The sequence below is a fragment of the Monodelphis domestica genome, chromosome 3 (genome assembly GCF_027887165.1).
Source record: "Monodelphis domestica isolate mMonDom1 chromosome 3, mMonDom1.pri, whole genome shotgun sequence".
Lineage (NCBI taxonomy): Eukaryota > Metazoa > Chordata > Mammalia > Didelphimorphia > Didelphidae > Monodelphis > Monodelphis domestica.
Window position 1 is genome coordinate 356,002,276 of NC_077229.1, and position 24,488 is coordinate 356,026,763.

The following is a 24,488-nucleotide window of genomic DNA, read 5'->3' on the forward strand; positions in this document are numbered from 1 at the left end:
TATAACATAATTATAAAATCATATTGCTTGATTCTGGCTCATTATATCTTTTTTCTTTTATGTATATTTTATTATGATATTAATATTATTTATTTTCATTATAATTTATGTTTTTTTCTTTTTTCTATGCACTTTGTACATTTCTTATAGTTCAAAATATTTTATTAAATTCATATTACACAATTTGCTTATCTGTTACCATATCATAAGAATCATGAAGAATTTAGAGTGAATATTTAAATAAAAATTATGTGGTATAGACTACTTCACTGACATAATGTATACTAATATGTTTTATTTTATATAGTATTTAAAGAAAAGAATGTTATACATTATTAATAATATTTCACATATGCAGTTTTCTCTTTTTATCATATCACATTCTTATAGTATACATAATGATGCCATGATGTCAAAAATTATATTTCATCACTTCTTTTTACTATGTTAAAAAGAATACCAACACAAATTCGAGTTTTCAAAATCAGTAGAATGTTGTCTCACCAATGCTGAATTTTCAATTTCTGAAATTTTAATTAAAAGTTTATAAGGTGTTATTTAAAATGATTTTTAAAATTTGTCTTTTGTTAGAAAGTTTGTGAAATATTGGTAGTGGTAATTAAAAATGTAAAGCTTTTTAAAAACTATTTAAATCCTTTCAATCATGCCTTTTTGTAATGTCTTCAGACTTTAAAAAAATACATTTTATTTAATCAATTAACAAAATTTAGTTTCTCTTTAATCATATAAAATTATTTAGCCTAATGATCTGCTTGTACATTAGAAAAATACATCTAAGTAGTTCTACTCATTTTACAGTACAGTTGTTCCTACACATTTTCCTTGTTTATCTAAAAGAAACCCTTTTATTATTTCTTAAGACATGATGATATTCTTTTATGATTGCATATTATAGTTTGTTTAGCTATTCATATATTAAATTAAACCCTTTCCATGTTAGATACTTTATTTACTTCTATGTAGAACTGTTATAGTTTTTGTTTGGCTTGTTCTGTTGTTATTGTTATTCATATGGAAAATTTTTCCTTTCATTTAGATATTGGCCTTTCCCTGGGATATAGGCATAGAAGTGATAATGTGGATATAGACAGTGTACTCATTATTTTAAACATATTACTAACTTTTTTTTTCCTCACACCCCAACATTATAATTTTTAATTGTCAATTTGATCAGTATTATGTAGGAACATAGAATATTGGTAAATTTTATTTTTACATTTATGTAATTATTATTGGGTTTAGAATAACTTTTTCATATGACAATGGAAAGATTTAATTTCTTCCTTAAACATTTTCTGTTATATAATTTTACCTGTTATTTCAAACATATTTAAGAAACTTATTCAAGTATATAACAATAAGAAATATGGCTATGAATGGATTTATCCTTTAATTAATAAGGAATATATAATTATAACCATTAGCTAACATTATCTGTAATATGGATGTTAAAAGCCTGCCCTGTAAAAACAGTAGTGAAAAAAAGAATGTCCATTACCATCAATATTATTTAATCTTGTACTAGAAATGGTAGCATTAGTAATGAGAGAAGGAAAAGAAATTGAAGGAATCAGAATGGGCAAAGTTAATAAAACTAACTTACACAGAAAATATGATATACAGAAAAAATCATTGAAACTGAACTTAAAAATAGTTGAAACTATCAATAATCTTGGCAAAGTAACAGAATATAAAATAAATGCACATAAACCACCAGCATTTCTATATGTTGTTAACAATGTCCTGAAAGAAGAAATAGTAAAAAATAACATATTTAAAAACAATAGATAGAATGATATACCTAGTAGTATATCTTACAAAATAAAGTCAAAAACTATCTGTACAAAATTACAAAGCACATTTCAAACAAAGCCAGATTTAAATAATTGGAAAAATATTAATTGTTCATGGTTGGGCAGGATCTAAATAATTAAAATTATAATTCTATATAAAATAATCTTCTAATTTATGACATCTCAATTAAATTATCAAAACTATTTTATTGAAAAAGGAAAAAAACAAAAAATTTTGAAAAACAAAAGGTACAGAATATCAAAATAAATAATGTAGAAAAAAGAAATTAAGCAATGAAGCCTAGCAGTACCATATTTAATATTATGAATCACTAATTATTGAAATTATCTCTTACTATCTGTGAATCAATGAACAGAATAGACTTAGAAGAAACAGTTGTAAAATATCATACTAACTTTATGTTTGACAAAAGTTAAAGATCTAGATTTTTGGGATAAGTATTAATTATTTACCAAAAAATTTGGGGAAAATTGGAAAAGTAAATTTGGCAGAAGCTTGCTATAAGAAAATATCAAACACTCTTATCAAGATATAATGAAAATGGATACATAACCTAGATAAAAATGGAGATATTATTAACCAATTGGAACAGGGAGCATTGCCTATCAGATTTATGGAGAGAAGAAAAATATGAATAAACTAGAAATACAAAGTCTCATCAAATGTAAAATGAATAATGTTGAAATAATAAATGCAACCTTCTTGGATCACAATGCAATGAAAATAATAATTAGTACGGGTACATGGAAAGGTAAATCAAAATTTAGTAAGAAATTAAACAATACAATTCCCCAAAACCTGTTAAAGAACAAATCATAGAAAAATTAATAATTTCATTGAAGAAAATGACAATGATGACCTATGTGATACAGCCAAAACAATTCTAAGGGGGAAATTTAAATCCTTGAGTTCATACTAGTGAGGGCAGAGGTCAATGAATTGGGAATACAAATTAAAAGAAAAAAAAACAACTAGAAAGTGAGCAAATTAAAAATCCTCAGATGAAGACTAAATTAGACATCCTAAAAATCAAAGGAGAATTTAATAAAATTGAAATTCAAAGAAGTATTGATGTGATAAATAAGACTAGAAGCTGGTACTTTGAAAAAACAAATAAAATAGACAAAGTACTGGTCAATCTAATTAAAAAAAGGAAAGAAGAAATCCAAATTGACAGTATCCAAGATGAAAAGGGAGACCTCAAATCCAATGAAGAAGACATTAAGGCAATCATTAAAAACTATTATGCCAAATTATATGGCAACAAATATGGCAATCTAGGTGAAATGGATGAATATTTACAAAAATATAAATTGCCTAGACTAACAGAGGAAGAAATAGACTACCTAACCAACTCCATATCAGAAAAATAAATTAAACAAGCCATCAAAAGAACTCCCTAAGAAAAAATGCCCAGGGCCAGATGGATTCACAAATGAATTCTATTAAAATTCAAAGAACAACTAATCCCAATATTATACAAACTATTTGATAGAGTAAGCGAAGAAGGACATCTTCCAAAATTCCTTTTATGACACAAATATGGTACTGAATCCAAAGCCAGGAAGGTCAAAAACAGAGAAAGAAAATTATAAACCAATCTCCTTAATGAATATAGATGCACAAATCTTAAATAGAATACTAGCAAAAAGACTCTAGCAAGACATCAGAAGGGTTATTCCCTAGGACCAGATAGGATTCATAGCAGAAATGGAAGGAAGGTTCAACATTAGGAAAACCATCTACATAATTGACCAAATTAACAAGCAAACCAACAAAAATCACATGATTATCTCAATAGATGGAGAAAAAGCCTTTGACAATATACAACACCCATTCATATTGAGAACACTAGAAAATAAAGGAATAGAAGGGCCTTCCCTAAAAATAATAAACAGTATATATCTAAAACCATCAGCAAACATCATCTGCAATGAGGATAAACTATAAGATCAGGAGTGAAAAAAGAATGCCCATTATCACCTCTATTATTTAACATTGTACTAGAAACACTAGCAGTAGCAATTAGAGAAGAAAAAGAAACTGAAGGTATTAAAATAGGCAATGAGGAGACCAAGCTATCACTCTTTGCAGATGATATGGTCTACTTAAAGAGACCTAGAGAATCAACCAAAAAGTTAGTCAAAATAAACAACAACTTTAGCAAAGTTGCAGGATACAAAATAAACCCACATAAGTCATCAGCATTTCTATATATCTCCACTCCATCTCAGCAGCAAGAATTAGAAAGAGAAATTCCATTTATAGTCACCTTAGACAATATAATATATTTAGGAATCTATCTGCCAAAACAAACACAGGAACTTTATGAACACAACTACAAAACACTCTCCACATAATTAAAACTAGGTCTAAACAATTGGAAAAACAATGATTGTGTATGGATAGGACAAACTAACATAATAAAAATGACAATGCTACTCAAATTAATTTACTTATTTATCGCCATACCAATTGAACTATCAAAAAACTTTTTTACTGAATTAGAAAAAAAATATAACCAAGTTGATGTGGAAGATAAAAGATCAAGCATATCTAGGGAAACCATGAAAAAAAATGTGAAGGAAGGAAGACTTGTAGTCCCAGATCTCAAACTATATTATAAGGCAGTGGTCATCAAAACAATATGGTATTGGCTAACAGAAAGGAAGGAGGATAAGTGGAATAGACTTGGGGTAAGTGACCTGAGCAAAACAGTCTATGATAAGCCCAAAGATTCCAGTTTTTAGGACCTAAACGCACTATTTGATAAATAACTGCTGGGCAAATTGGAAGACAGTATTTGAGAGATTAGGTTTGGATCAACATCTCACACCTTCCACCAAGATAAACTCCGAATAGGTGAATGACCTGAATATAAAGAAGCAAACTATAAGAAAATTAGGTGAACACAGAATAGTATACTTGTCAGATCTTTGGGAAAGGAAAGACTTTAAAACCAAGCAAGAGCTAGAAAAAAATCAAAAAATGCAAAATCAATAATTTTGATTATATCAAATTAAAAAAAAAAAACTTTTGTACAAACAAAATGAATGCATCCAAAATTAGAAGGGAAGCAACAAATTGGGGAAAATATTCATTACAAAGACCTCTGACAAAGGGCTAATTATTCAATTTCATAAAGAGCTAAACCAATTGGATAGAGAATCATGCCATTCGCCAATTGTTAAATGGGAAAGTGACATTAATAGACAATTTTTGGTTAAAGAAATCAAAACTATTAATAAGCACATAAAAACGTGTTCTAAATCTCTTATAATAAGAGAAATGCAAATCAAAACAACTCTGAGGTATCACCTTACCCCTAGAAGACTGGCTAACATGACAGCCAAGGAAAGTAATGAATGCTGGAGGGAATATGGCAAAGTCAGGATATTAATTCTGTGCTGGTGGAGTTGTGAATTGATTCAACCATTCTGGAGGGCAATTTGGAAATATGCCCAAAGGGTGATAAAAGACTGTCTGTCCTTTGATCCAGCCATAGCACTGCTGGTTTGTACCCAAAGAGATAATAAGGGAAAAGATATGTACAAGAATATTCATAGCTGCACTGTTTGTGGTGGCAAAAAAATGGAAAATGAGGGCTACTCTTAAATTGGGAAATGGCTAAACATATTGTGGTATATGTTGGTGATGCTAAAAGGAATAATAAAGTGGAGGAATTTCATGGGAACTGGCACAACCTCCAGGAATTGATGGAGAATGAAAGGAGCAGAACCAGGAGAACATTGTACACAGAGACAGAAATATTGTGGTACAATCAAATGTAATGGACTGCTACATTAGTGGCAATGCAGTGATGCTGAGCGACTTGGAGGAATCTAGTAGAAAAACTATTATTCACATTCAGAGGAAAAACTGGGAATAGAAAGCCTGAAGGAAAACTGCCTCTTAACTACATGGGTCGAGGGGATATGGTTGGGGATGTAGACTCTAAATGAACATCCTAGTGCAAACATCAACTGTGTGGAAATAGGTTCTGATCAAGGACACAAGAAATTCCCAATGAAATTGTGCATTAGCTGTGGGAAGGGTGGATGAAGGGGAGCGAGGGAAATATTGTGATTAGTGTAACCAAGGAATAAGGTTCTAAATTGACTAGATAAATTCAAATTGAGAAAAATGAATAATGTTAGTACATTAAATTAATTTTTTGTACAAATAATGTTAATGTAGTGAAGAGAAAAAGAAAGGGAACCATTTAGGGAAAAAAATTCTGGACAATTTTTTTGGAAGAGGTCTCATTTCTAAAATAAATAGAGAATTTTGTCAAATGTAAATCAAGATAACTGAGATATCATCTTACGCCTATTAGGTTGGCTAATCTAATGGACAAAATGACATAGAGAAGGGGATATGGGAAAATGGGAACATTAATACATTGTTGGTGGAACTGTGAACAGTTCCAATCATTTTTGAGGTTAATCTGGAATTATACTCAAAGAGATATAAAACTATGTATACCTTTTGACCCAGCAATACTTCTATTACATTCACTTCCTAAGGTGATCAAGTGGAAAAAAGAGAAATTATATGTTCCAAAATATTTACAGGTGCTCTTTGGATTACTATTGTGCCATGAGAAATGACAAACAAGGTGATTATGAAATAAAACAAAACTAGAAAGTCTTATATAAACTGACACAAAGTTAAGTGAGCAGAACCAGTAGAACATTGAAAATAATAACAATAATAATATATAATGATCAACTGCGAATGACAACTATTATCAATAAGGCAGAATCCAGGAAAACTACAATGGTTAAAACAAGGATATTTATCACCATAAAAGGAGAAAAAAAGAGTCTGAATGCAGAGTGAAGCATACCATTTTTTAAATTTTATCTCCTCCTTGAATTTTTTTCTCTATTAAGCAATATGTCTTATTTCACAACATGAAGAATAGTAAAATATTTATTACATGAAAACATATGCAACCTACTTACAATTCTGCCTTATTGGCAAGGTAGAAATGAGAAATTGTAGTATATGATTGTGATGAAGTATTATTATACCACAAGAAATGATAAGCATGGTGATTCTCCCCCCAAAAAAAGAAACCTAAGAAGACCTATTTCAACTGATGCAGAGTGAAGTAAGCAGAAGTGGGCAAACATAATATAGACTGACAGTAACATATGATGATCAACTCAGAAAGACTTTGCTATTCTCATTAATACAATGATCCAAGACAATTCTGAAGGAATTATGGCAAAGAATGCTGTCCACTTCCACAGAAATAACTGAAAGAATTAAAGTGCAGGGTGAAGCATATTATTTTTACTTTATTTTATTTTGTGTGTGTTTTTGTTTGGGGCTTTTGATTCTATATGAGTAATCTCTCACAACATGACCAATATGGAAATATATTTTGTATTATCAAACATGAATAACCCAGATCAATTTTTTTTTACTTCTTATGGATGGAAGAAAGAAAAGTAAAGAGAGAGAAACTTTTCTTTAATAAAACATTTTTAAAAGTTTTTACATGTCATAAGAAAAATAAAATATAAAAAATATATAGATTTCCATAATATTTTCCCACAGTAACTGTGAGGATTATCTATATATTTATGTTTGTGGTTTTGTGAAGCCATGTGGAAAGAAAACTCAACCAGGACATGAAAACTGCATTCCATATATTCAGAAAATTTTCATAGTGAGGACATATTGGGATTCTGCTAAGCCAAGAAGTAAGATGTATACAATGGAAAAAAAAAGTTTTTAAAAGGTCAATTTTGGTGCCATAAGAGAAAATACTTTGGGAAAAAATAGTATCTAAAGCTTCCTTCTTGCTAGAGGTCCTCAAGTGAAATCTGTTACTAAATGTCAAAAATTGTATGAGGGATACTTGTTCAGATATAAACTGGATTTGATGACCTTCTAATTGTGAAATTCTAAGACCATAAATATGTAATCTTAAACATATTTCCTGTAAATATTAAAACTAATATCCAATATTCTGAGTATTATATTTAATAATATTTGTTAAATATTTGACGAAACACCGGGAAAGTAAAAAGACTACAGAAACTGAGATCTCTCCCTGCTCACATGCGGAACAGAGAGGTCAAGCCATGCTGAACCTCAACTGAAAACCCCAATTATGTTATGATGCATGTACCGAAAATGGAAAAGGGAATTGTGGGAAATGTAGTCTGTGTCACATATCCTAATTAATAAATTCCCTGAATATTCATTGAAAATTAGTTTTCTCTTTTTTCTATTACATCAAGTTCTTAGTTCTTTTATTAAAAGTGTGTCTCTTTATTCACACTAAAATCTTCTTAGTTTTTCTTTGAAAGACCACCAACACTGTCTCTTCTTTTTGTATGACTAGTGCCTTTCATTTTGAATGTTCATTAACATTATAGTAGAGTCAGAATTAGGGGAGGATATCAAAATGCCAGGGAAACCACAAGTGACCATCACAACTTTGAATGTTAATGGGATGATCTCACCCATAAAATGTAGACAAATAGCAGAATGTATGAGAATCCAAAACCCTACCATATGTTGTCTTCAAGAAACACACATGAGGAGGGTAGATACTCACAAGGTCAAAATTAAAGGATGGAGTAAGACCTTTTGGGCTTCAACTGATAGAAAGAAGGCAGGAGGTTCAATCATGATATATGACAAAGCTGAAGCATGAATAAACTTGATTAAAAGGGATAGCGAAGGTAAATATATTTTGTTAAGAGGGACTATAGATAATGAGGAAATATCACTAATCAATATGTATGCACCAAATAGTATAGCACCCAAATTTATAATGGAGAAACTAGGAAAATTGAAAGAGGAAATAGACAGTAAAACCATATTAGTGGGAGATTTGAACCAACCACTATGAAATTTAGATAAGTCAAATCAAAAAATAAATAAGAAAGAGGTAAGGGATGTGAAAGAAATCTTATAAAAAATTAGAGATAATAGACATATGGAGAAAAATAAATAGGGATAAAAAGGAATAAAACTTCCAGCATCACATTCACAAAGATTGACCATATATTAGGTCACAGAAACATGGTATACAAATGCAGAAAAGCAGAAATAATAAATGCAGCCTTTACAGATCATAAGACACTGAAAATAATGATCAGTAAGGGTACATGGAGAGCCAAATCAAAAATTAATTGGAAATTAAATAATATGATACTCCAAAATTGGTTAGAGAACAAATCATAGAAACAATAAATAATTTCATTGATGAAAATTACAATGGTGAGATATCCTTTCAAAACTTATGGGATGCAGCCAAAGCAGTACTAGGAGGAAAATTCATATCCCTGAGTGAATATATTAACAAATTAGGGAGGGAAGAGATCAATGAATTGGAAATGCAAATTAAAAAAAAAACTTGAAAGCAAACAAATTAAAAAACCCCAGATGAAAACCAAATTAGAAATCCTAAAAATTAAGGGAGAAATTAATAAAATCGAAAGTGATAGAAGTATTGATTTAATAAATAAGACAAGAAGCTGGTACTTTGAAAAAACAAACAAAATAGACAAAGTACTGGTCAATCAAATTAAAAAAAGGAAAGAAGAAAAGCAAATTAACAGCATCAAAGATTAAAAGGGGGAAATCATCTCCAATGAAGAGGAAATCAAGGCAATCATTAAAAACTCCTTTGCCCAATTATATGGCAATAAATATGCCAATCTAGGCAATATGGAGAATATTTACAAAAATATAAATTGCCTAGACTAACAGAAGAAGAAATAGAATTCTTAAATAATCCCATATCAGAAAAAGAAAGCCAAAAGGCCAACAAAGAACTTACTAAGAAAAAATCCCCAGGGACTGATGGATTCACAAGTGAATTCTATCAAACATTCAAAGAACAGCTAATCCCAATACTATACAAACTATTTGACATGATAAGTAAAGAGGGAGTTCTACCAAATTCCTTTTATGACACAAACATGGTACTGATTCCAAAGCCAGGCAGGTCAAAAATGGAGAAAGAAAACTATAGACCAATCTCACTAATGAAAATAGATGCAAAAAATCTTAAATAGGATACTAGCAAAAAGACTAGAGGAAGTAATAAGGAGGGTAATTAACTATGATTAAGTAGGATTTCTCCAGGAATTCAAGGATGGTTCAATATAAGGAAAACCGTCCACTAATTGACCATATCAACAAGCAAACCAACAAGAATCCCATGATTATTTCAATAGATGCAGAAAAAAGCCTTTGATAAAATTCAACACCCATTCCTATTAAAAACACTAGAAAGCATAGGAATAGAAGGATTGTTCCTAAAAATAATAAACAGTATATATCTAAAACCATCAGCTAACATCATCTGCAATGGGGATACACTAGATCCATTCCCAATAAGATTAGGAGTGAAAAAAGAATGCCCCTTCAACTTTATTATTCAATAATTTACTAGAAACACTAGCAGTAGCAATTAGAGAAGAAAAAGAATTTGAAGGCATTACAATAGGGAAGAAGGAGACCAAGTTATCACTCTTTGCAGATAATATGGTGGTCTAGTTAAAGAATCCTAGAGAATCAACCAAAAAGCCAGTTGAAATAATCAACAACTTTAGCAAAGTTACAGGATACAAAATAAACCCGCCTAAGTCATCAGCATTTCCATATATTTCCAACACAGCTCAGCAGCAAGAATTAGAGAAATCCCATTCAAAATCACCTTAGACAAAATAAAATACTTAGGAGTCTATCTGCCAAGACAAACACAGGAACTATATGAACACAACTACAAACCACTCTCCACATAACTAAAACCAGACCTGAGCAATTGGAAAAACATTACCTGCTCATGCTCATGACCATCCTACCCAAACTTATTCATCTATTTAGTTCTATACCCATTGAACTTCCCAAAAAAAGTTTTTACTGATTTAGAAAAAAACATAAAAAAGTTAATTTGGAAGAAGAAAAGATCAAGGATATCCAGGGAAATAGTGAAAAAAATATATAAAGGAAAGTGGCCTCGCATTCCCAGATCTCAAATTATTATAAAGTAGTAATCATCAAAGCAATTTGGTACTGGCTAAGAGACAGAAAGGAGGATCAGTGAAATAGACATGGGGTAAGTGACCTCAGCAAGACAGTATATGACAAACCCATAGATCCCAGCTTCTGTGACAAAATCCCACTATTTGACAAAAAACTACTGGGAAAACTGAAAGACAGTGAGTGAGAGATTAGGTTTGGATCAACATCACACACACTACACCAAGATAACTTCAGAATGGGTGAATGAATTGAACATAAAGAAGGAAACTATAAGTAATTTAGGTGAACACAGAATAGTATACATTCCAGACCTTTGGGAAGGGAAAGACTTTAAAACCAAACAAGACAGAGAAAGAATCACAAAACGTAAAATGAACAATTTTGACTAGATCAAATTAAAAAGTTTTTGTACTAACAAAACCAATGTAACCAAAATGAGAAGGGAAGTACAAACTGGGAAATAATCCTCATAACAAAAACCTCAGACAAAGGTGTAATTACTCAAATTTGTGAAGAGCTAAATCAATTGTACAAAAAATCAAGCCATTCTCCAATTGATAAATGGGCAAGGGACATGTACAGGCAGTCCTCAGCCAAAGAAACCAAAACCATTAATAAGTACATGAAAAAGTGCTCTAAATCTCTTATAATCGGAGAGATGCAAATCAGAACAACTCTGAGGTATCACCTCACACTTAGCAGATTGGCTAACATGACAGCAAAGGAATGTAATGAATGCTGGAAGGGATGTGGCAAATTTGGGACATTAATTCATTGCTGGTGGAGTTGTGAATTGATCCAACCATTCTGGAGGGTAATTTGGAACTATGCCCAAAGGGCTATAAAAGACTGTCTGCCTTTTGATCCAGCCATAGCACTGCTGGGTTTGTACCCCAAAGAGATAATAAGGAAACATACTTGTACAAGAATATTCATAGCTGCGCTCTTTGTGGTGGCCCCAAATTGGAAAATGAGGGAATGCCCTTCAATTGGGGAATGGCTGAAGAAATTGTGGCATATGTTGGTGATAAAATACTATTGAGCTAAAAGGAATAATAAAGTGGAGTAATTCCATGGAGATTGGAACAACCTCCAGGAAGTGATGCAGAGTGAAAGGAGCAGAACCAGGAAAACATTGTACATAGAGTCTGAAACATTGTGGTACAATCAAATGTAATGGACTTCTCCATTAGTGTCAATACAACGTGCCTGAACATTCTGCAGGAATCTAGAAGAAAAAACACTAGCCACAAGCAGAGGACAAATTGTGGGAGTAAAAACACCGAGGAAAAGCAACTGCTTAACTACAGGGATTAAGGAGATATGACTGAGGAGTGACTAAACAAGCACCCTAATGCAAATATATAGTGATTAAAATAGTGGGAAACATAAACTGTGGCAGATAAAAGAGTTGTTTGGTTAGATTGTGACCACAGAAATATGGTTTTAAGACAGTGTCTTGTTTTAAATCAAAATATAAGGTGGTCGCCAGGGAAAAATTCCCAAATATGAAATATATCCAAGTCAATTGGGTTTTTATAGAGATTTTAATTAATACAAATGAGGAATTAAAGAAAGAGAGAGAGAGAAAGGGAATAATGAGAAAAAAGGCTAGGCCACCTTAGGCCAGCCTTAAGAGAGAGATCAGTCAGTCTTCAATCCACTCACCACAAGATTTGTCCCAAGCAAAATTCTAGCGTTCAGAGAGACACCAGCTGCCTCCTCCAATTCAGCTTTTCCCCACTGACTGCCCAGTGAGAGCTCCTTCTCTCAGCTTCTGACCTCCTTTTAAAGGGAATTTTCTCCTTTGTCACCTCCCCTAAGTTCTCACATCTACCAATCACAGTAGACATTTTTCCAAAGGACAGACCTTTCTTAATTCACACCTAAGTAGGCTTAAAATTTTGATTAAGTTCACACCTGAGTAAGTTCTCACCACTTTGCCACTTGCAGGTTCACAAGTTGCCTGACCTTTATATGTACTTAGGACCCTTTTGTATTAGATCTAAAAATAGGCACAGCTTAGGAGTTTTTTCCTTACTATAAGTATGGGTTTAAGTATTTTTCGTTGTTCAGCAAGGAGTTTCTTCCCCTAGAGCATGTTTAAATAGGGGTGGAGTAGAGGTCTCACATTCTGATCTAAGTCTCTTCATTGTTTAAAGTGGGGAATTGTCTTAACCAAACCTTATGAAATAGGGTCTGAGAATTTTTTAAGGTTCACAATACCAACAACATGAGAATGTGTTCAAATGAAGGACACATGTGATACCAAGTGGAATTGTGCATCAGTTATGGGAGCGGTGGTGGGAGGGGGGAAGGAAAAGAAAATTATCTCTGTTTCCAATGAATAATGTGTGAAAATGTCCAAATAAAATAATGTTAAAAAAATAAAAATAAAAATTAGGTATCAGAAAAAAAAAATTTCCAGCACTTAGCACAATGTCTGGTACATAGCAAATACTTAATAAATATTTCTTGATTAATTGTGTACATAAGCACATATATATGTATATGTTTACATATACATAGAAATGTGTGTTTAAATATAAGTAAATAAATATTTACAGAATGAACTTATAGAAGTCTTACCTAGAGTTCAGAAAATTTTGCATTTTTGAAATATTTATATTGCAGCACACTGTTTCCATCACAAGATCACTGCTTAAAATAAATAGTGAAGGCCACTGAATATTATATTTTTATTTTCCCAGACTGATGAAAACACCTGTGATGAGTAACATTAGAGAGCTTTTTTGAAGGGAGAAGCTCTAAATTATATTTACATTTTTCCATGGTTTATTTTTTCTTTATAGATGAGTGAAAATTAATGAATATTGCCCAAAATGAAACTAATATTTGAATTTAGCTAACTGGAGGCCCAGTTGTTTTCCCAGATATTGTTACATTAAACATTAAAGGGGGGTTTAAATCCATTTTGCCCTTTCTACCAATGCCATTAGCTTTATAATCTGTCAATTACTAATAATTTTAATTATTTATTATATTATCTTAGTTAATCAGACATTTATTTTTAACATCAGCCAGCAAAATAGCAGGGATCACTGGAAAGGTGAAGGAAAGTAACCAAGTCCCAGAATCCTTCCACTTATTCAATAAAAGAAATGTAGGGGTAGTGATATGAGCATGATTCTTATGAATATTTTGCCAAAAATAGTGAAAAAACAAGGTTTTGTTTTCCTTAAAGATTTTGAGAACCTGTTTAGGATTTTTATTCTTCATGTCACTTCCTCAGCATCTGAAATCAAAGCAGTCTCATGAGAACTCCAGCAACACATCCTTTGTTGTAGATCATGATAGATTACTCAGGCAAGGGAGCTCCCCTAACCTGAATTAACTTGAGATGTCCTCAGTGCCTTTTTTGATGAATATCATAGCAAAGTAAATCTCTTTGTTAATTGTTGAATGACACAAATTGATCCTCCCCCCCCCATATTGAACCTAATCTACAAGGACACTGCCCTGAGTTCTGTTCACCCAAAAACATTTGGGATAGTGTGGGCTATGAAGATGATGTGCTCAAAATGATCAGTGTCCTTAGATGTTCCACAGTGCTTTTGGAATATGTTATTAACTTAAATATAAAATGTTGTATGGTATATGGGATAAAATGGCAGATTATTTTTAATCTTTCCTTAAATATACAAAGTATAGATGGATAAAGATAGAATGAGTGGTAGAGCTGTGTGGTGTGGTAGGTAAACTAGTTATTTCTGCTTTGTAATTTTATCAAGATAATAACTGCACTCAAATTGCAGAGTTATTTGTGAGAATCAAATGAAATGACAATTATAAAGTATTTAGCATAGTGACTGGCACATATTGTGACTTAAAAATCCCCTTCCCCCTAATATGAGGATTAGGTATTAGTTAGCAGTATTAGTATTTAGATAATCATAATTGCAATTCTAAGATAGTAAACTAATGTTCACATAAGTTAGTGGTTCTCAACCTCTCAATTTGTAGCAATGAAAATACATAATTCATATCAGGTATTTACATTCCTTATCATAACTGCAGCAAAATTATAGTTTTGAAGTAGCCACCAAAATAATTTTTTGCTTTGTGGTCACTGCAACATGAGGAACTGTATTGAGGGGTCACGGCCTTAGAAAGGTTGAGAACCACTGGCATAAGTGATGGTTTTAGTAGACCTTTTATGATTACTTTAATATAAGTTTTAAAGTCGGATAATTGCTTGACTATGTTTAATCATTGTTAGCATAGGCCTCAGTGTAAGCCTTGATGTTAGCCTTATCTTCAAATTTGCCATATCATGCGCCATCAGCAATAATTATGGTCTTAAACTTGTGATCCGATATATTTCACTAGGCCTGACCCTGGGTTCAAAGCCTAGTACCACACAATACCACCCACTCTTATAATTTGCATCCATAGTACAGTTTCCCCCATTCCCCTCCCTTGTCTATCAAATAGTTTCAAGTCATCATCAAGTGACTTTTTCTACCAATGAGAAGTACATCCTAAACTAAATTTAACAACATTAAATGATCTTGTATTATTTTACCTTGGTATATAAGTTGTGATATTCATTGAGGTATATAGGAAGGTATGTCACAGTGGTCAGGGTCTTTTGGTCTTGACCAGTAGTCTAGCTTTATTATGACACTGGCCATCTCCCAATAAATCTATTCTTTTATGGCTAGGAGACTTTGTTTATCTTATCTATGTTCCTGGGATTAGAAATTATGCAACAATATTAAGTGTTTCATGATCATCATCATCATCATCATTACTACTTGCTTTGAAGGTCTATCATCTGACTTATATTTAAAGGTCATTTAGTTCTAAACTAAGATTTAAAAAAATTTAAAATATTGCTTTAGACACCTAGATGATCTGGACAATTAATTTAAGCTCTCTGAATCTATATTATACTCTTTCTATTTGTAAAATAAAATTAATAATACTATCTGTCAGTGGAGTATTTGGTTCCAGTGAAATAATGTATATGAAATATTAAAGCATTATATGAATGTTAATTATTATTAAATTAAAAAGTAGCTAGTTCTGAATGTGGTCTTAAAATAAGTTTTAAATATATTTCTTCTAATAAGTTATAAAGTTTAGATAATAAATGCACCAGAGTTATTATTAAGAAATAAAAATATCTGGGCAATTATCCTGAATTTACAAATCCAACTTTATTTCTTGGTATGGTATGTGATTTCAGATCACCTGGAATGCTTATAAAATGCAGGGACTGAATCTCAGTATAGAAGTAATTTCAGGGAAAAGTTTATTTGCATTTTTGGGAGAGCAGGAAGGAGAAGACAGGCATACACTCAAGGAGGACAGCTGAACTCCTTTACCTGCAAAAAGTTCATGATTTCTTCTTATACATTTCTGCCACAGCTCTAAACCCTCTTTGTTTTCATTGGTTAAGAAACAGAAACAGTCTTCCTGCAAGCAACTAACTACATGTCTCTTAGGCATGTTAATCCTCCCATTACATATGTCCCATGTACAGAAAATAAGAGACAAAACTTGTCCCAGAGGAATGAAAATTAACATTCATGAAGTTATTAAAGATACATTTTATGGTCTCTTCCTCAATGTCACCTATAACCTTGGCCCCCTTCCTGTCCCTAGGAGCTCACCTCTTATATATTCCCTTTTTTGCTATTTCCACACTTCCTCAACCCCAACTGGGGGCCATCTATGTTTTGCAAACCTGCTGAAATAACAGTATTTTTGGTTTTTCAAAGGCAAATTATATTGATGCATGATTATATCCTGCTCATGAGATGAGTTCATCCAACAACCTCATAGCCATATGAAAAACAATAAAATAAAGAACATTTTTACTATATATCACAATTGGCAAATGGTGATGGAGGTCATCATCACACCCAGACTCTGGTAAAGACTGCATTTAGATGTTCAATGGCTTATTTCATGGTTTTTTGACAGTTAATTCACATATGTAATAAGAGGACCACATCCTCAGAGTATGTTAGAAACATGTTATGACATTTTGGAAAATATTTGCAAAGAGAATTAATAAATTTCAATAAATAGTTGAAGGCAAGTAGCCCCCATTTGCCCTTTTCCTTCTGGTGAATTAGCACCAATAAAGATTTCTTATTTGAATAGCAGAAAGATTTGCAAGATAAGGTCACCTTTCAAATATCCCAATTTCGAGAATGTATGGCTCAATGTATGTCACAAGCACTATCCATTGTAGAAAAAACAATAGCAATAAATATAAGAATGAAGCTTATCAGGATACAATGTCAGTCTTCTCTAATTGATAGACTGGCATAGTCAGACTTAACTGAACAACTAACTCTGGGAAGGAGACTTAAAGATAAGCCAGAAGTTCCTATCTTGGTCATAAAATTCTGAAGAGCCTAGAGTAAGTGTAAATCTTCACAAGAGAAAATATCCCCTTGCACATGTCAAGGTTATCTTCCTGTTATCTCATTAGCTAACAATTCAAGCTGTAAACTCAACATTCCAAATGAGTACAAATCATCTCTGACTGCATGAGTTACAGCTCCCTTAGATTCATATAAGGACTTGAAGTTTTGTTTCTCATTAAGAACATTTTAATAATTTTAATTGCTATTAAGTTCTAAAACACTAATAAGATTAATTCTCTCCTTAACTATTGTTAATTAATATATTATAAACAGTTAATTTTATAGCTCATCTAACCATTTCTAAAATCATAGTTGCAATAGCCAAACTAAAAGTTATTATTAAATTTTTGGTTTTTATGATCACTGATATATGAAGCAATAAAGGCAATTTCATTTAAAATTGTGTGGATCAAATGAAATATTATTTATGTAGTGCTTTAAAAATCATAAAGCACTATAAATGCTAGTTATCATTCTTAATGAATAATTCAATAGTAAATTTAAAAATATATGAAGTAGGTGTTTATAACAAATATACTCTCAGACTCTCACCTATGGTGTTGAGATACATGTTTTAATTAACTACACTTATAATAACTTGAAGACTATAATCTTATGATCATCTTCAAGTATCATCTCCAAATATTTTCACAGAAAGTTAATCAAATGCCTATTTGGGTTAATTTACTGCTCCAAATCCTCTGCTATTATGCATTTACCTTCAGTTGTAAAAAATGATATATTTGTTTTGCAGTTTTCTCTGGTATTAAGTCAGATATACAGGGATCATGACTTCCTAGCATCACTAATTATTTAAATTCTTAGATCACTTAGAAAATAGTCTAGAGAGGCAGAGTCAAGATGGCAACCTAGAAGGAGCAGAAGTTCAGACTTCGGAATAGCCTTCCTAACCGATCACAAACTGAATGTTCCTAGGGAACTGAAAATCAAACTTAACAACAATTCAGAGCCAAGGAACCCTCCTGCTGGACTTAATTCAAAATTTACACCCCCCAAAAGCCAGAATCTGAGAACACTCAGGATTAAGGGGAAGACAGAAGGAATGTCCCAGGACCCATCCCCCCTCCCACCCAGAGCACTGAGACTCCAGCAGTAGCAGGAACTTCTGGGCAGGCAAAGGTGCTAGTATGGAGGGTGTACCTTGTGGCCAGGGTTGTGCCAAGTTCAGAGCATACAACACAGATGGCAGAGAAGGAGGTAGAGAGGGAGCATAGACCTGGCAGCCTAGCCAGAGCTGTGGAGATCCTCCATATTTGCCCCAGCTTTCCAGGAGGTTTTGGACTCAGAGCACACCAAGCCCAACTAAGCTGGACTTAATCCCATCAAAAGTCTCTGGAAATCAGGGAAGCCCAGGCTCCACACCCATACTCATAGACTGCTGGATGTTAATCCAATCAAAAGCTTCAAGAGGACAGGGAAGCTCAAAACTTCAACATCCCTCACCCATAGACTATACCTAAAGATCTTCTGTTAAAGCTCCAAGAGGGGAGAGTAACAGAAGCCCCCAAAACCAAAAAAAAAAAAATGAAAGGAGCAAGAACACAGACAAATACAAGGTGAAAATGAGGGTTAATATGATCAAAACAACTGAAAATGAAGAAAGAAACTACAATAGACAGCTTCTACTCAGCAAACTGAACAGAGGGGGAGATATCAGCAAACAATAAATTAGAAATCCCAGAGAATTGGATACAGGCTGTGGAATAATTCAAAACACAATTAAGAGAGGCTGAAGCCAATTTGGAAAAGAACTTAAAAATTAAGATACGTCATCTGTAAACAGAAGCACTTGAACTAAAATGAGGAAATAGTGCCTTGAAAGCCAAACTCAACCAGCTAGAAAATGAGGCAAAAGAGATGAAAGATGACGTAAAGAGGATGAAAGATAACCTTCAATGAAAATCAGACCAGTAGGAAAAGGATGACCAAAAAGAAAGAGATGAAATCCAGTTTTTAAGAACCAGAATACAACTGAAATTAAGTGATATCACAAGGCAGCAGGACACTATAAGACAAAATGAAAAGAATGAAAAACTTGAGGAAAATGTGAAGCATCTCATTGACAAAACAGACAATTTAGAAAATCGTTTGAGAAGAAACAATTTAAGAATCATTGGTCTACCAGAAGATCATGACAAAAGAATAAGCCTGGACATAATATTTCAGGAAATTATTCAGAAAAAAAACTGTTCTGATATCCTAGAACAAGAAAGGAAAGTAGAGATTGAAAGAATCCACAGATCACCTAGTGTATTTAATCCCCAACTGACAGCATCCAGGAATGTTATAGCCAAATTCAAAAATAATCAGGCCAAAGAAATGATATTACAAACTGCCAAGAAGAAGTCATTCAGATACCATGGCCCCACAGTGAGGATAATGCAGGATCTCACTGCATCCACACTGAAGGAACAAAAGGCATGGAATATGATATTCTGGAAGGCAAGGGAACTAGGTCTAAAGCCAAGAATCAACTACCCAGCAAAACTGTCTATATTCTTGCAGGGGAAAGTATGGTCTTTTAACAAAAATAGAAGAATTCCAAGCAATTGTAAAAAAAAGACAAGAACTGAACTGAAAATTTGTTGCCCAAGCACAGAACTCAAGAGAATCATCACAAGGTAATTAAAAAAGAGGGGGAAAAGCAAAACAAAACAAAACAAAAAAAATTAAGAAACTCAATAAGTTAAAATGATATGTATCCCTATAAGAAGAGAGGTCATTGGTAACTCTTAAAAACTATTGCTAACATCTCAGCAGCTAGAAGAATTAAACTTAGAGGGAACAGTGACAAACAGTATAGGATGAAAGGACAAGGTATAAATAAGTATATAGATATATGCATGCATAAATACATACACGTATTTATATATACAATTAGAGCTAAAAAAGAGGTTAATACTAAAAGAAATGGGAAAAGGAACAAATGGGGGTAAATGTATTTGTCACCAAAGAAGCTCAACACAGGAGGGGGGAGAACATCCATACACCAGAAGGGTAAAGAGGTTGGAGATAGGAAATACTCAACTCACACGTGCTTTGAAACTGACCCAAAGAGTGAAGAACAATCCAATCCACTGGGTCAGAGAATAGATTTGCACCCTATAGGGGAGTAAAAGGGAAGCAAACTGATTGGTGGGGAGGGAAGCAGTACAAGGGAGGGAGAGGGGGGCAATTTTAAAAAGACTACAGGGAAAATAAGGGGAGGGGAATAAGAAGGGTGGTGTAGAAAGGGAAGTAAAATAAGGGTTGGAACTAGGGGGACTGATTATAAACAAATATTGATGTAGAAGGAAATAGTGAAAGAAGAAAAGGCATGGCCAGGAGTGGAAATCAAAATGCTGAGAAATACACAGCTAGTAATCATAACTCTGAATGTGAATGGAATGAACTCACCCATAAAACGCAAGTGAATAGCAGAGTGGATTAGAATCCACAAACCTATCATATGATGTTTACAAGAAACACACATAAGGAAGATAGATATGCATGGGGTGAAAGTAAGAGGATGGAGCCAAATCTACTGGGCATGAACTGATTAAAAAAAAAGGTAGGAGTTGCAATCATGATATCTGACAAAGCCAAAGTAAAACTAAATCTAGTTAAAAGAGATAGGGAAGGTAATTGCATCCTGTTAAAAGGCAGTATAGACAATGAGGAAATATCTGTACTCAACATGTGATGTAAAAAATAGACTCGAATACAGGACTACAATCCCCATGAGCCTTTGCTCCACTTCCCCAGAATGCCTTGTAATCTCACCTGGGCCGAGATCGAGAAGATATTTAAGCAAAGGCTTTTGAAGGTCTGGGCCTTTTTTGGACTTCCGTTTTTGGAGCAGAGGCGTCTCTTCCATGATGTGAGGTTATTTTGTCTAGGCCTCTGGCCTAGGCACATGTTTCTTACTTGTATATTCTTAATCTTTGACCTTTAATAAACCTCTAAAAAATATATATTCCTTGCAGAGAGAAACTAATTTCTACCTGCCTCAGTCTCCCCCTCTCCCCTAAATTTTAATCTTCACAGTTGGCGACCACTAGATTGGATGAGAACTTCTCAAAAAATTTTTAGCCTAGAGAATTTTTTTTTTAAAGCCAAGGTTCTCCGAGATGCTCTTTAGAAAACCATCTTGATCAGCTCCTGCCTGCGGCCCTCTCTAGCTCCTGCTTCTGCTCCTGACCTCTCACCTGGTGCCTGAGCTGTGCTCCAGCTCCCAGCCCGACCCACCCCGGCAGTCTGTCTCTCACCCATCTGGCTTCCAACCCAGCCGGCTCATCACCCAGATCCTTGGAGCAGATCGCTGAGGACTCACTGGGACCAGCTGGTAACAGTATTGGCCACGTGGGCGGAGGGGAGAGACCAGAGGGAAAGGAGAACGGGCAATTTTCCCTTAGGCTAAGCCTCCACCTGGCTGGGGGTATTGGCCACAGGGTGATCAGAGGGGAAAGAGAGAAAAGACTAGAGAGAAGAAACAGACTTTTCAAACAGAAACTTAATAGCAATGGGCTGTTTAAAAGGATTTTTGACTCTTCTGGCAGTTTCATTGATTTTACCTGCCTGTCTGGGAGCAGACTCAGCCCAAAGATTCAACTTTAACTTTGGGGAGGAAAATGGGTGGCCCAGCGAACTGGAAGCCAGGCCCAGAGACGGGAGGTCTCTAGTTAAAATCTGGCCTCCGATGCTTTCCAGCTATGGGGCCCTGGACGGATCCCTTGAACCCCTTAGCCTAGCCTTTACTACTCTACCTTCGGACAATAGACATTTAAATGGATAATGAAAAACAAACAAACAAACAAAAAAAAAACCCAAGGAACTTTGAAGAGACTAAAAGGCTATATTCTAAGGCATTTCAGACTCCAATGGTTTATAAAAATCTCTGTATTCTATTGCATTGTTTTGTTTAAGGTTTAACTTTGTGATTTTAAGTTCATATATTACTGGATTCAATATTATTCTGCTTGAACTGAAGGTTGATTGAATTTATTTTGAATGTATTGAGTTTTGAAATTCTGTTGTTTTCCCCCTATAACTGTGTTGAACAAATATTATTGTGAATAAGCCCATATATGAAAAAACAGCTTTTTTCTATTTTGCTGAGGATAGATGGACTTCAGAACTGGTTATAATTGTATTAACAACCTTTGGGATTTTAATGTGCTAAATACCTCAAATGATTTGATTTTAAGGGTTTTTAAATATGATTTTTGGAATTTTTTTTAACAATCTGGTTATTTTTGCCTGCCCCTACCACGAGGTAAGGCCCATTAGCTGAAGTGAAATGTATTTTATAAACCCCAACCTTCCCACATGTGAATGGAAGTTGGGCAGTTAATTTCAGGGCATTTGTACCCTTAAAAAGCCTCCAAAAGGAGCACCCCTTTATTTATGCTCTTTAGCTCACTATTTTACTTCTACCAGAATGATATATAGATTTCTTGATTATGTTCTTAACCCAAGATGAGTTTTACTTTGTTTAAAAAATATGTTTAAATACCAAGGTTGAAAGATTGCTATGTTTGTAAAAATTGTGACAAATGTCCATCAATTCATAGGTTTTAAAAATGTCATACAGCAACTTATTTGAAATATGAAAGTGTGTTTGTTTGCTATTGTAATTAATTGGGCTATTGAGAATTTTGGGGATTTTGATATCTACATATTTGTACTACTGTATTTTTAAAGATGAAAAAATTGTTAACCTTGTTCAATTCATTTGCCTTCTACTCACAGTGATCATGGCCAGATACAAAGAGGAAATGGATCTCATTTTTTGGTGAGAAAGCCTTGCATTTTATGTTTTCTTAACTGACACAGAGTGTCAATGGTTATAAGCTATATTTTTGAATTTTTAAAGCTCTTTTATTATTATATTTTTCTTGCATGTGCAATATACTTTTTCAGTTTTTTTATTATTTTTTCTCTCCTTTTTATATTTGAAGCACATGTCACCAGTATTAAGATTTTCTTTAACCTTTTGATTTTCAGTGCTACAAGTTTAAGATACATTTTCTAATGCATGCCCTAAAAAGCTTGTGACTATGAAAATGATTCCACTAATTATTTAAATAAATTATGGGACTTTGCTTAATGATTCTGTCTGATTCCAGGACAAGAGCTACACACAAGAGCCATTTCATAGGGCCAAAGAAAGGCCAATCTAGGATGGATTGATGCACTTCCAGGCCAATACAAAGGTCTTGAACCTAGTGTGAAGACTCGAGGTTACTATGTTTAACATGTGTTAAGACATAGGCTTTCCTTGTATCTACACTCACTCTGAAAATACTCACAAATGAGTATCCCCAAAACCGTGGCTCCTACTTGGCTTCTATAATCTGGTCCCTTTCTTTTCTGCCTCTCATAGTGTGGTACCTTTCTGTAGTCCTGGCACTGACTGGGTAAATGCATCATTACTTAGATCATTTTGATTGGGCCCTGATTGAAGGACCTGTTATAGATTTATTTTTCTTCTACTTGGAATTTTTACACATAAGACTTTGATAGTCTATATTTTCATCCAGAAATTTTTCTTTTCTTTTGGATTTTCTGATGTCTTTTTAATATCTCTTGCCAATTGATTCATATACCTCATACCTCAGCCATGCATCCCTAACTGATTCTGAATCTTTCAATCACCCACAACACGGGGGAATGTAAAAAAAATCATTATTTAAATTGCAAGTTTAAATTCCTTTTCAGAAGAATTTTAGGTAAAGAAGATGCTCCCTCTCTGAATCCAGAACTGAACTGTTGGAGAAGCCACCATGAAGAAGCCTCCAGACCACAAGTTGCACAAAATTGAACTTTGGGTGTGGTTGATTGAACATTTATTTGTATGTATACTTTTATGCCAAAGGGGACTGCCCCCTAACGGCTTTTTGTCAATGTGTTCAGAAATTATTGGTTTTATTCTTTTTTCTCTTATCCTCACACTATTGTAATCTTTTAAGTTTATTATGTTTTTATGATCCTTTTGGGGAAAAATTAATTTTTCCACAAATGATCACACGGGGGGATGTAAAAAATAGACTCGAATACAGGACTACAATCCCCATGAGCCTTTGCTCCACTTCCCCAGAATGCCTTGTAATCTCACCTGGGCCGAGATCGAGAAGATATTTAAGCAAAGGCTTTTGAAGGTCTGGACCTTTTTTGGACTTCCGTTTTTGGAGCAGAGGCGTCTCTTCCATGATGTGAGGTTATTTTGTC